The sequence below is a fragment of the Chrysoperla carnea genome (assembly GCF_905475395.1).
Source record: "Chrysoperla carnea chromosome X unlocalized genomic scaffold, inChrCarn1.1 SUPER_X_unloc_50, whole genome shotgun sequence".
In the NCBI taxonomy this organism is placed as follows: Eukaryota; Metazoa; Arthropoda; class Insecta; order Neuroptera; family Chrysopidae; genus Chrysoperla; species Chrysoperla carnea.
Window position 1 is genome coordinate 628 of NW_025408179.1, and position 13,857 is coordinate 14,484.

Sequence of the window (13,857 nt, forward strand, 5' to 3'; positions counted from 1 at the left end):
TTGTGATTGTTGAACGTTTATTATAATGTGCTAAACGTGATGCTTCAGCAGCAATACGTTCAAAAAATATCATTAACAAAACTGTTCATGATACTCATAGCTTTACTAGAGATACCAGTATCAGGATGCACTTGTTTTAATACTTTGTAAATGTAAATTGCATATGATTCCTTGCGCTTCCTCTTCTTTTTCTTATCACTCTTTGATATATTTTTTTGAGCTTTGCCAGCTTTTTTTGCTGCTTTTCCACTTGTTTTTGGTGGCATTGTTACAAACAATTAATATACACAGATAGTTACAGAACACCAGTCAGTATATGTATGAGCGTGTCGTGTATACAACTAGCGTATTATATACGCGAAGATGGATATAACAATAAAAATGAATACTACTCTCTGATTGGCTGAAAATAATACTATAAGGTGATTGGTTTATTTTTAAAGTTTTATATTTTATAAATATTATAAATTAAAATACCCAAATAACATTTTAAACATTTATGTTACAATCCCCGTAACGTACACATCTGTGTGATTATATTTACAAAAAAAAATATTAATTAAATAAATTTATTCGCTATGTCTGGACGAGGTAAAGGTGGTAAAGTAAAGGGAAAGGCAAAGTCAAGATCAAGCCGAGCAGGATTACAATTTCCTGTTGGAAGAATTCACAGATTATTACGAAAAGGAAATTATGCTGAACGAGTAGTGCTGGTGCCCCAGTATATTTGGCTGCTGTTATGGAATATTTGGCTGCAGAAGTTCTCGAGTTAGCTGGTAATGCTGCCCGTGATAACAAAAAAACACGTATCATTCCACGTCATTTACAATTGGCAATTCGTAATGATGAAGAATTAAATAAATTATTATCTGGTGTAACAATTGCTCAAGGTGGTGTATTACCAAACATTCAAGCAGTGTTATTACCAAAGAAAACTGAAAAGAAAGCATAAATTAAAAACATTGCATTAATTTTTATAATAATAATACATCGATCATAGGCCTTTTAATAAAAGGCCACAAATTATTTAAAATAAGAGTAAAAATTATTTTTATAAATAATATATTATAATATTTTTTTAAAGAATCAATTTAAATAATTATAAATTAATGATTCTTTTTTTTTTTTTTCTTTTTTATATGTTATTATGGAAATAATTCATCATATTATGATGACATTTAGGTAACATATTATAAGAATATTCATAAAATATTATCAAAATAATATTGTATTATGATGATATTTAGACAAAATATTATAAGAATATACACAAAATATTATCAAAATAATATCATTAGATAACAAAACTGTTCATGATACTCATACCTTTACTAGAGATAAAAGTATCAGGATGCACTTGTATTAATACATATTATCACAACATCACAAAATATTTTTTAAAAGGAAAAATTTTTTAAAAATTATTATAAAATTTGATTGAATTAAATTTCAATTTATTTTTTTAATAATTAAAGAAAAAAAAAAGCATATAAACTTTCTATTGAAAATGTTATTTTCAACTAGATGGCCAAGTGAACTTTGTTACACAAACAATATATGACGTATTCGTTATTTAAATAATCAGTATCCTTTGATATTATATCAATACGTTACTCTCTTCTTTTGATACATATTAATAAAATTTCAATTTATAAGATTTTATGTCAATTATATAAATAATATTATAAATTTTCTAAATACATAAGTTAAGTAACAAAAAATTTGAATAACAAGATAAATTTATATATTATGTTTTAATACTCGATACTATAATATATCGCATCCGTTACCAATTATTCGGTATCCTTTGATTTATACACAGAATGAACCAAAAATATGTATCAAATTTATTTTATTTATTTATATATTTAATATTATTATTATTATTTTATATTACAAAGTTTCTTAACGAAGCTTACAATGATTTCTCATATCGTACTTAACAAAATTATTTAGATCATATAAAATTTAAATTGTTAAAAAATTTTTATATTTATTATTATTATTTATTTTTTATTAAAATTACATAACATAAAATTAATAATATTTTAATAATTATATAAATTAATTCTTATTTAAAATAATCTTATATTAATCTCAACAAATACTCTAATAATATATTTTGTCATAAATTTTTTTTATATTTAAAATAAATATTATAATATATAAATACTTATATCAGTATAAAATTTCTTTATATAATTATGAAAAAAATTAATTTAATAGTTAATTATTGATATTAATGCATAAATAAAAGTATTTTCTAATGAAATATATTTTGTCAATGTTCGATTAACACATTTCATAATAATACGTTTTCATTATTGACAAAAAAAGTTTTTCTAAAAATGAAATCTTATACTATAATATATATATTTATATATTAAATTTTTTAATTATTTATATACTAATAATTTATAATAAATCGATATTAAATAAAAAATAAAAATATATACTTTTTAAGTTTACCTTAAAAATATTATTGTTTTGTATGATTGAAATAATTAATATTAAACTATGTTTATTAATAATTGTTAATAAAAAAATTAAATATATTTTAATTTATAAAATAAATATTATTATTAAATTTATAATTTATTATTTTATATATTATAGAAATTGAAAAAATAAATCATGTTTACTACGACAGTAAATTAGAAATACTATTTAATTTTTATGTGTTTTCTACATGGTACTTTGACTTACATAGGGACTTATATTATTGTGAATAATGATATAATTGAAAACCTTTATTTTTTATTTGATAGAATTATTATATTTTATCATTTAAATATTTATAATAAATACATTATTTTTATAAAGTAAAAAATATGGCCGAAGAAAATTCTACAGCTGTTGCAGCAACTGCGGTTACTGCTGCTTCTACAACACCAACAAAAAAAGCAACAGCTTCTGGTGCTAAACGTACAAAACAACATTCAAAACCAACACATCCACGTACATCAGAAATGGTTGTTAACGCAATTAAAAATTTAAAAGAACGTGGTGGTTCATCATTACAAGCAATTAAAAAATATTTAGCTGCAAATTATAAAGTGGATTCTGATAAAATTTCACCATTTATTAAAAAATATTTAAAAGCTGCTGTAACTGAGGGAGCCTTGGTACAAACTAAAGGTAAAGGTGCATCTGGTTCATTCAAATTGGCTGCTTCCGCTTCATCTAATTCTTCAGCTAAATCAAAAGTATCCAAAAAAGAAAGTGGAGCAAAAGGTTCAGCAAAGAGTGCTAAAAGTAAACGGGCACCAAAAGAAAAGAAAGCCACAACTACATCATTGGCAGCCAAAAAGCCTAAAGCAAAAAAAGCGACTCCATCATCATCAACTGCTGCTAAAAAAGTTACTGCAAAATCATCAGCGGCATCAAAAAAAGCACCAGTTAAAGCAAAACCAGCAAAAAGTACAAAATCCGCTGCCAAAAGTAGCCCTGCTCGTAAACCGAAAGCACCAAAAGCTAAGAAAGCTTCTGTTGCCAAATCATCTCCTACAAAAATTAAAAAAGCAGCACCAAAAAAGAAATGATCTGTTACTTTAATAATATATTGAAATATTTCATTATTTTTGCTAAAAAATGAAAATAACATAGGCCTTAATACAGGCCACAAATTAATATTTGATAAGAGTAAATTATTTTTTGTATAAATATTTTATAAAATAATAGTTTAGAAACATTTGCCACAGTCAGTACCACGGATGGGTGGCCACTTGAGAATACTGTGTGCGGTTGCATTTTTATTTAAAATATATGGTATAATAAATAAGTATATATTTAAATTGATTACTTCATTGAAAATTTTAATAATATACTTTAATATTAATGATATTTATGAAAAATATATATTTGTAAAAATTTTCATTTATTACTGGCAACAGCCATACCACGTTGAAAACACCGGTTCTCGTCCGATCACCGAAGTTAAGCAACATTGGGCACAGTCAGTACTTGGATGGGTGACCGCTTGGGAACACTGTGTGCGGTTGCCTTTTTATATTAAAAATATAAATTATTTTTCTTCTTTTCTTTTTTTTTACACACCATATATAAATATATGTTATTTAGAAATGTAAACCTTTTATATTATTCATCAACAAATAAATATTATTTTTTGTATAAAATTTTATTGCATTTATAACTCATATCATGGTTACTTTAAAGCGAGAAGTTTTTTTAATATTTCAAATGAATATAAAATAATATAAATTTTATGAAATTTATTTATTTTTAGAAATAGCAATCGCTTATAATTATAACAAAATTTTAATAATGTTTAATTTTATTTCAATAATTTATATTTATATATATATATATATATATATATATATATATATATATATATATATATTTTTTAATAAAAATAATATACTCTTATTTAATAATATATGTTGGTCCTATATATAGGACCGAAAATATTTCTTATTTGTTTTTTTTTTTTTAAATTGTCATTTAAAACGCTTATGCACGTTCTCCACGAATACGTCTTGCCAATTGTATATCCTTAGGCATAATTGTAACACGCTTTGCATGAATTGCGCATAAATTGGTATCTTCAAATAAACCTACTAAATAGGCTTCACTAGCTTCTTGTAATGCCATAACAGCTGAACTTTGAAAACGTAAATCGGTTTTAAAATCTTGTGCAATTTCACGTACTAAACGTTGGAATGGTAATTTACGAATTAACAATTCAGTACTTTTTTGATAACGACGAATTTCTCGTAAAGCTACTGTACCAGGACGATATCTGTGTGGTTTTTTTACTCCACCAGTTGCTGGTGCACTTTTACGTGCAGCTTTCGTTGCTAATTGTTTTCTTGGTGCTTTACCACCAGTTGATTTACGTGCAGTTTGCTTGGTTCTAGCCATTTTCAAATAATAATGTTTTTACAAAAAAACACACAATTTTAAAAATTATATTCGACAATTTGATACTACAAAGTCAAATGTTTAAATGCGAAATAAATGTGTTGTATTTATATTTATATGAAATTTCAAAATTTTTGTTGTCATATCCTATTGGATAGCTATCAGAGTATGGACTAATCAAATTGTATAGGCGTGGCTTAAAAAATCTTTAATGCTTTATATAAAAAGGCACAATTGTACCGGCGCTCACATACATTACAATACTTGTGAGGTTAACACACGTGTTATCCGTTCGTTAAAATATTGTAAATAATTTTTTATTAAAATGACTGGCAGAGGAAAAGGTGGAAAGGGTCTTGGAAAAGGGGGTGCAAAACGTCATAGAAAAGTTTTGCGTGATAATATCCAAGGTATTACAAAACCTGCAATTCGTCGTTTAGCACGACGAGGTGGAGTAAAACGTATCTCTGGTTTAATTTATGAAGAAACACGTGGTGTACTTAAAGTATTCCTTGAAAATGTTATTCGGGATGCTGTTACATATACTGAACACGCAAAACGTAAAACAGTTACAGCTATGGATGTTGTATATGCATTAAAACGACAAGGTCGTACTTTGTATGGTTTTGGAGGTTAAGAAAATATAATAATTTACTTAAAATATTTAGTAAATTTATTAAAGAATATTTAATACATCCGATAAATTTAAACAGGCTTTCCTTTTTGGGAAGCCACTAATTTTATTTATATAAGAGTAAATAAATTTGTTAATAAATATAACATATTATATAATTTGTTTACAACAAATTATTTTGTTTATAACATACATTACCAAATATTTTTATTTTTTTTTTTTATTGTAATATATCTGCAATAATAAATTATAATTTGTATATTATCTATTTTATTTTACAATAACTTATTGAATTTTTGAAAAAATTTTATTATAAATTAATATACTATTATATTTTTTATATATATAAGTTAAGAGTAACAAGTATCGATAGGAGATTATCGAATTTATAACTAATAAAACATTTCGCCTTAATCAAAGAAAATAAAGATTTTGCTATACCATTTTTTATACTTTCAATAAATAATTTATTATTAAATTTTTATTATTTCATTTATTTTTTAAAATTATTAAAAATATTTTTCTAATAATTATAAGCGTACATAAACAAGTAGTAAATGTAAAATGAAAATAATAAAGGTAATGTAATGCAAATGCATTACATTGATTTACGATATATATTCCGCGATATCCTTTATTATATTTAAAATTAATAATATTGATATACTAATAATAGATATATTCAAGCTATTAATATATAAAATTTTATATTAAATATGATATTAATAATTGTTTATTTTATTTTTTTGTATATATAAAAATAATTTACTCTTATTTAAAAAATTTGATGGCTCTCTTAAAAAGAGAGCCGTTTTTATATGTTGATGTATTTTTATGTTATCAATTAAATAATATTTTCGATTTATTTATTTTGAACTTGTATATTTTGTAACAGCTTTAGTACCTTCACTAACAGCGTGCTTTGCCAATTCACCAGGTAATAATAATCGAACTGCGGTTTGAATTTCCCGACTTGTGATTGTTGAACGTTTATTATAATGTGCTAAACGTGATGCTTCAGCAGCAATACGTTCAAAAATATCATTAACAAAACTGTTCATGATACTCATAGCTTTACTAGAGATACCAGTATCAGGATGCACTTGTTTTAATACTTTGTAAATGTAAATTGCATATGATTCCTTGCGCTTCCTCTTCTTTTTCTTATCACTCTTTGATATATTTTTTTGAGCTTTGCCAGCTTTTTTTGCTGCTTTTCCACTTGTTTTTGGTGGCATTGTTACAAACAATTAATATACACAGATAGTTACAGAACACCAGTCAGTATATGTATGAGCGTGTCGTGTATACAACTAGCGTATTATATACGCGAAGATGGATATAACAATAAAAATGAATACTACTCTCTGATTGGCTGAAAATAATACTATAAGGTGATTGGTTTATTTTTAAAGTTTTATATTTTATAAATATTATAAATTAAAATACCCAAATAACATTTTAAACATTTATGTTACAATCCCCGTAACGTACACATCTGTGTGATTATATTTACAAAAAAAAATATTAATTAAATAAATTTATTCGCTATGTCTGGACGAGGTAAAGGTGGTAAAGTAAAGGGAAAGGCAAAGTCAAGATCAAGCCGAGCAGGATTACAATTTCCTGTTGGAAGAATTCACAGATTATTACGAAAAGGAAATTATGCTGAACGAGTAGGTGCTGGTGCCCCAGTATATTTGGCTGCTGTTATGGAATATTTGGCTGCAGAAGTTCTCGAGTTAGCTGGTAATGCTGCCCGTGATAACAAAAAAACACGTATCATTCCACGTCATTTACAATTGGCAATTCGTAATGATGAAGAATTAAATAAATTATTATCTGGTGTAACAATTGCTCAAGGTGGTGTATTACCAAACATTCAAGCAGTGTTATTACCAAAGAAAACTGAAAAGAAAGCATAAATTAAAAACATTGCATTAATTTTTATAATAATAATACATCGATCATAGGCCTTTTAATAAAAGGCCACAAATTTATTTAAAATAAGAGTAAAAATTATTTTTATAAATAATATATTATAATATTTTTTTAAAGAATCAATTTAAATAATTATAAATTAATGATTTTTTTTTTTTTTTTTCTTTTTTATATGTTATTATGGAAATAATTCATCATATTATGATGACATTTAGGTAACATATTATAAGAATATTCATAAAATATTATCAAAATAATATTGTATTATGATGATATTTAGACAAAATATTATAAGAATATACACAAAATATTATCAAAATAATATCATTAGATAACAAAACTGTTCATGATACTCATACCTTTACTAGAGATAAAAGTATCAGGATGCACTTGTATTAATACATATTATCACAACATCACAAAATATTTTTTAAAAGGAAAAATTTTTTAAAAATTATTATAAAATTTGATTGAATTAAATTTCAATTTATTTTTTTAATAATTAAAGAAAAAAAAAAGCATATAAACTTTCTATTGAAAATGTTATTTTCAACTAGATGGCCAAGTGAACTTTGTTACACAAACAATATATGACGTATTCGTTATTTAAATAATCAGTATCCTTTGATATTATATCAATACGTTACTCTCTTCTTTTGATACATATTAATAAAATTTCAATTTATAAGATTTTATGTCAATTATATAAATAATATTATAAATTTTCTAAATACATAAGTTAAGTAACAAAAAATTTGAATAACAAGATAAATTTATATATTATGTTTTAATACTCGATACTATAATATATCGCATCCGTTACCAATTATTCGGTATCCTTTGATTTATACACAGAATGAACCAAAAATATGTATCAAATTTATTTTATTTATTTATATATTTAATATTATTATTATTATTTTATATTACAAAGTTTCTTAACGAAGCTTACAATGATTTCTCATATCGTACTTAACAAAATTATTTAGATCATATAAAATTTAAATTGTTAAAAAATTTTTATATTTATTATTATTATTTATTTTTATTAAAATTACATAACATAAAATTAATAATATTTTAATAATTATATAAATTAATTCTTATTTAAAATAATCTTATATTAATCTCAACAAATACTCTAATAATATATTTTGTCATAAATTTTTTTATATTTAAAATAAATATTATAATATATAAATACTTATATCAGTATAAAATTTCTTTATATAATTATGAAAAAATTAATTTAATAGTTAATTATTGATATTAATGCATAAATAAAAGTATTTTCTAATGAAATATATTTTGTCAATGTTCGATTAACACATTTCATAATAATACGTTTTCATTATTGACAAAAAAAGTTTTTCTAAAAATGAAATCTTATACTATAATATATATATTTATATATTAAATTTTTTAATTATTTATATACTAATAATTTATAATAAATCGATATTAAATAAAAAATAAAAATATATACTTTTTAAGTTTACCTTAAAAATATTATTGTTTTGTATGATTGAAATAATTAATATTAAACTATGTTTATTAATAATTGTTAATAAAAAAATTAAATATATTTTAATTTATAAAATAAATATTATTATTAAATTTATAATTTATTATTTTATATATTATAGAAATTGAAAAAATAAATCATGTTTACTACGACAGTAAATTAGAAATACTATTTAATTTTTATGTGTTTTCTACATGGTACTTTGACTTACATAGGGACTTATATTATTGTGAATAATGATATAATTGAAAACCTTTATTTTTTATTTGATAGAATTATTATATTTTATCATTTAAATATTTATAATAAATACATTATTTTTATAAAGTAAAAAATATGGCCGAAGAAAATTCTACAGCTGTTGCAGCAACTGCGGTTACTGCTGCTTCTACAACACCAACAAAAAAAGCAACAGCTTCTGGTGCTAAACGTACAAAACAACATTCAAAACCAACACATCCACGTACATCAGAAATGGTTGTTAACGCAATTAAAAATTTAAAAGAACGTGGTGGTTCATCATTACAAGCAATTAAAAAATATTTAGCTGCAAATTATAAAGTGGATTCTGATAAAATTTCACCATTTATTAAAAAATATTTAAAAGCTGCTGTAACTGAGGGAGCCTTGGTACAAACTAAAGGTAAAGGTGCATCTGGTTCATTCAAATTGGCTGCTTCCGCTTCATCTAATTCTTCAGCTAAATCAAAAGTATCCAAAAAAGAAAGTGGAGCAAAAGGTTCAGCAAAGAGTGCTAAAAGTAAACGGGCACCAAAAGAAAAGAAAGCCACAACTACATCATTGGCAGCCAAAAAGCCTAAAGCAAAAAAAGCGACTCCATCATCATCAACTGCTGCTAAAAAAGTTACTGCAAAATCATCAGCGGCATCAAAAAAAGCACCAGTTAAAGCAAAACCAGCAAAAAGTACAAAATCCGCTGCCAAAAGTAGCCCTGCTCGTAAACCGAAAGCACCAAAAGCTAAGAAAGCTTCTGTTGCCAAATCATCTCCTACAAAAATTAAAAAAGCAGCACCAAAAAAGAAATGATCTGTTACTTTAATAATATATTGAAATATTTCATTATTTTTGCTAAAAAATGAAAATAACATAGGCCTTAATACAGGCCACAAATTAATATTTGATAAGAGTAAATTATTTTTTGTATAAATATTTTATAAAATAATAGTTTAGAAACATTTGCCACAGTCAGTACCACGGATGGGTGGCCACTTGAGAATACTGTGTGCGGTTGCATTTTTATTTAAAATATATGGTATAATAAATAAGTATATATTTAAATTGATTACTTCATTGAAAATTTTAATAATATACTTTAATATTAATGATATTTATGAAAAATATATATTTGTAAAAATTTTCATTTATTACTGGCAACAGCCATACCACGTTGAAAACACCGGTTCTCGTCCGATCACCGAAGTTAAGCAACATTGGGCACAGTCAGTACTTGGATGGGTGACCGCTTGGGAACACTGTGTGCGGTTGCCTTTTTATATTAAAAATATAAATTATTTTTCTTCTTTTCTTTTTTTTTACACACCATATATAAATATATGTTATTTAGAAATGTAAACCTTTTATATTATTCGTCAACAAATAAATATTATTTTTTGTATAAAATTTTATTGCATTTATAACTCATATCATGGTTACTTTAAAGCGAGAAGTTTTTTTAATATTTCAAATGAATATAAAATAATATAAATTTTATGAAATTTATTTATTTTTAGAAATAGCAATCGCTTATAATTATAACAAAATTTTAATAATGTTTAATTTTATTTCAATAATTTATATTTATATATATATATATATATATATATATATATATATATATATATATATATATTTTTTAATAAAAATAATATACTCTTATTTAATAATATATGTTGGTCCTATATATAGGACCGAAAATATTTCTTATTTGTTTTTTTTTTTTTAAATTGTCATTTAAAACGCTTATGCACGTTCTCCACGAATACGTCTTGCCAATTGTATATCCTTAGGCATAATTGTAACACGCTTTGCATGAATTGCGCATAAATTGGTATCTTCAAATAAACCTACTAAATAGGCTTCACTAGCTTCTTGTAATGCCATAACAGCTGAACTTTGAAAACGTAAATCGGTTTTAAAATCTTGTGCAATTTCACGTACTAAACGTTGGAATGGTAATTTACGAATTAACAATTCAGTACTTTTTTGATAACGACGAATTTCTCGTAAAGCTACTGTACCAGGACGATATCTGTGTGGTTTTTTTACTCCACCAGTTGCTGGTGCACTTTTACGTGCAGCTTTCGTTGCTAATTGTTTTCTTGGTGCTTTACCACCAGTTGATTTACGTGCAGTTTGCTTGGTTCTAGCCATTTTCAAATAATAACGTTTTTACAAAAAAACACACAATTTTAAAAATTATATTCGACAATTTGATACTACAAAGTCAAATGTTTAAATGCGAAATAAATGTGTTGTATTTATATTTATATGAAATTTCAAAATTTTTGTTGTCATATCCTATTGGATAGCTATCAGAGTATGGACTAATCAAATTGTATAGGCGTGGCTTAAAAAATCTTTAATGCTTTATATAAAAAGGCACAATTGTACCGGCGCTCACATACATTACAATACTTGTGAGGTTAACACACGTGTTATCCGTTCGTTAAAATATTGTAAATAATTTTTTATTAAAATGACTGGCAGAGGAAAAGGTGGAAAGGGTCTTGGAAAAGGGGGTGCAAAACGTCATAGAAAAGTTTTGCGTGATAATATCCAAGGTATTACAAAACCTGCAATTCGTCGTTTAGCACGACGAGGTGGAGTAAAACGTATCTCTGGTTTAATTTATGAAGAAACACGTGGTGTACTTAAAGTATTCCTTGAAAATGTTATTCGGGATGCTGTTACATATACTGAACACGCAAAACGTAAAACAGTTACAGCTATGGATGTTGTATATGCATTAAAACGACAAGGTCGTACTTTGTATGGTTTTGGAGGTTAAGAAAATATAATAATTTACTTAAAATATTTAGTAAATTTATTAAAGAATATTTAATACATCCGATAAATTTAAACAGGCTTTCCTTTTTGGGAAGCCACTAATTTTATTTATATAAGAGTAAATAAATTTGTTAATAAATATAACATATTATATAATTTGTTTACAACAAATTATTTTGTTTATAACATACATTACCAAATATTTTTATTTTTTTTTTTTATTGTAATATATCTGCAATAATAAATTATAATTTGTATATTATCTATTTTATTTTACAATAACTTATTGAATTTTTGAAAAAATTTTATTATAAATTAATATACTATTATATTTTTTATATATACAAGTTAAGAGTAACAAGTATCGATAGGAGATTATCGAATTTATAACTAATAAAACATTTCGCCTTAATCAAAGAAAATAAAGATTTTGCTATACCATTTTTTATACTTTCAATAAATAATTTATTATTAAATTTTTATTATTTCATTTATTTTTTAAAATTATTAAAAATATTTTTCTAATAATTATAAGCGTACATAAACAAGTAGTAAATGTAAAATGAAAATAATAAAGGTAATGTAATGCATTTGCATTACACTGATTTACGATATATATGCCGCGATATCCTTTATTATATTTAAAATTAATAATATTGATATACTAATAATAGATATATTCAAGCTATTAATATATAAAATTTTATATTAAATATGATATTAATAATTGTTTATTTAATTTTTTTGTATATATAAAAATAATTTACTCTTATTTAAAAAATTTGATGGCTCTCTTAAAAAGAGAGCCGTTTTTATATGTTGATGTATTTTTATGTTATCAATTAAATAATATTTTCGATTTATTTATTTTGAACTTGTATATTTTGTAACAGCTTTAGTACCTTCACTAACAGCGTGCTTTGCCAATTCACCAGGTAATAATAATCGAACTGCGGTTTGAATTTCCCGACTTGTGATTGTTGAACGTTTATTATAATGTGCTAAACGTGATGCTTCAGCAGCAATACGTTCAAAAATATCATTAACAAAACTGTTCATGATACTCATAGCTTTACTAGAGATACCAGTATCAGGATGCACTTGTTTTAATACTTTGTAAATGTAAATTGCATATGATTCCTTGCGCTTCCTCTTCTTTTTCTTATCACTCTTTGATATATTTTTTTGAGCTTTGCCAGCTTTTTTTGCTGCTTTTCCACTTGTTTTTGGTGGCATTGTTACAAACAATTAATATACACAGATAGTTACAGAACACCAGTCAGTATATGTATGAGCGTGTCGTGTATACAACTAGCGTATTATATACGCGAAGATGGATATAACAATAAAAATGAATACTACTCTCTGATTGGCTGAAAATAATACTATAAGGTGATTGGTTTATTTTTAAAGTTTTATATTTTATAAATATTATAAATTAAAATACCCAAATAACATTTTAAACATTTATGTTACAATCCCCGTAACGTACACATCTGTGTGATTATATTTACAAAAAAAAATATTAATTAAATAAATTTATTCGCTATGTCTGGACGAGGTAAAGGTGGTAAAGTAAAGGGAAAGGCAAAGTCAAGATCAAGCCGAGCAGGATTACAATTTCCTGTTGGAAGAATTCACAGATTATTACGAAAAGGAAATTATGCTGAACGAGTAGGTGCTGGTGCCCCAGTATATTTGGCTGCTGTTATGGAATATTTGGCTGCAGAAGTTCTCGAGTTAGCTGGTAATGCTGCCCGTGATAACAAAAAAACACGTATCATTCCACGTCATTTACAATTGGCAATTCGTAATGATGAAGAATTAAATAAATTATTATCTGGTG

General features: G+C 24.5%; 2 non-coding genes across 2 annotated transcripts; both read left to right on the plus strand.

The window, feature by feature from the left end:
- The first annotated feature begins 3,885 nt into the window (after positions 1 to 3,885).
- On the plus strand, positions 3,886 to 4,004 carry LOC123304425. The gene has a single exon (XR_006536448.1). It is a non-coding gene; the product is annotated as a 5S ribosomal RNA (ribosomal RNA).
- A 6,370-nt stretch (positions 4,005 to 10,374) lies between these two features.
- Positions 10,375 to 10,493, plus strand: LOC123304428. Its single transcript, XR_006536450.1, has one exon. It is a non-coding gene; the product is annotated as a 5S ribosomal RNA (ribosomal RNA).
- Positions 10,494 to 13,857: the final 3,364 nt, after the last annotated feature.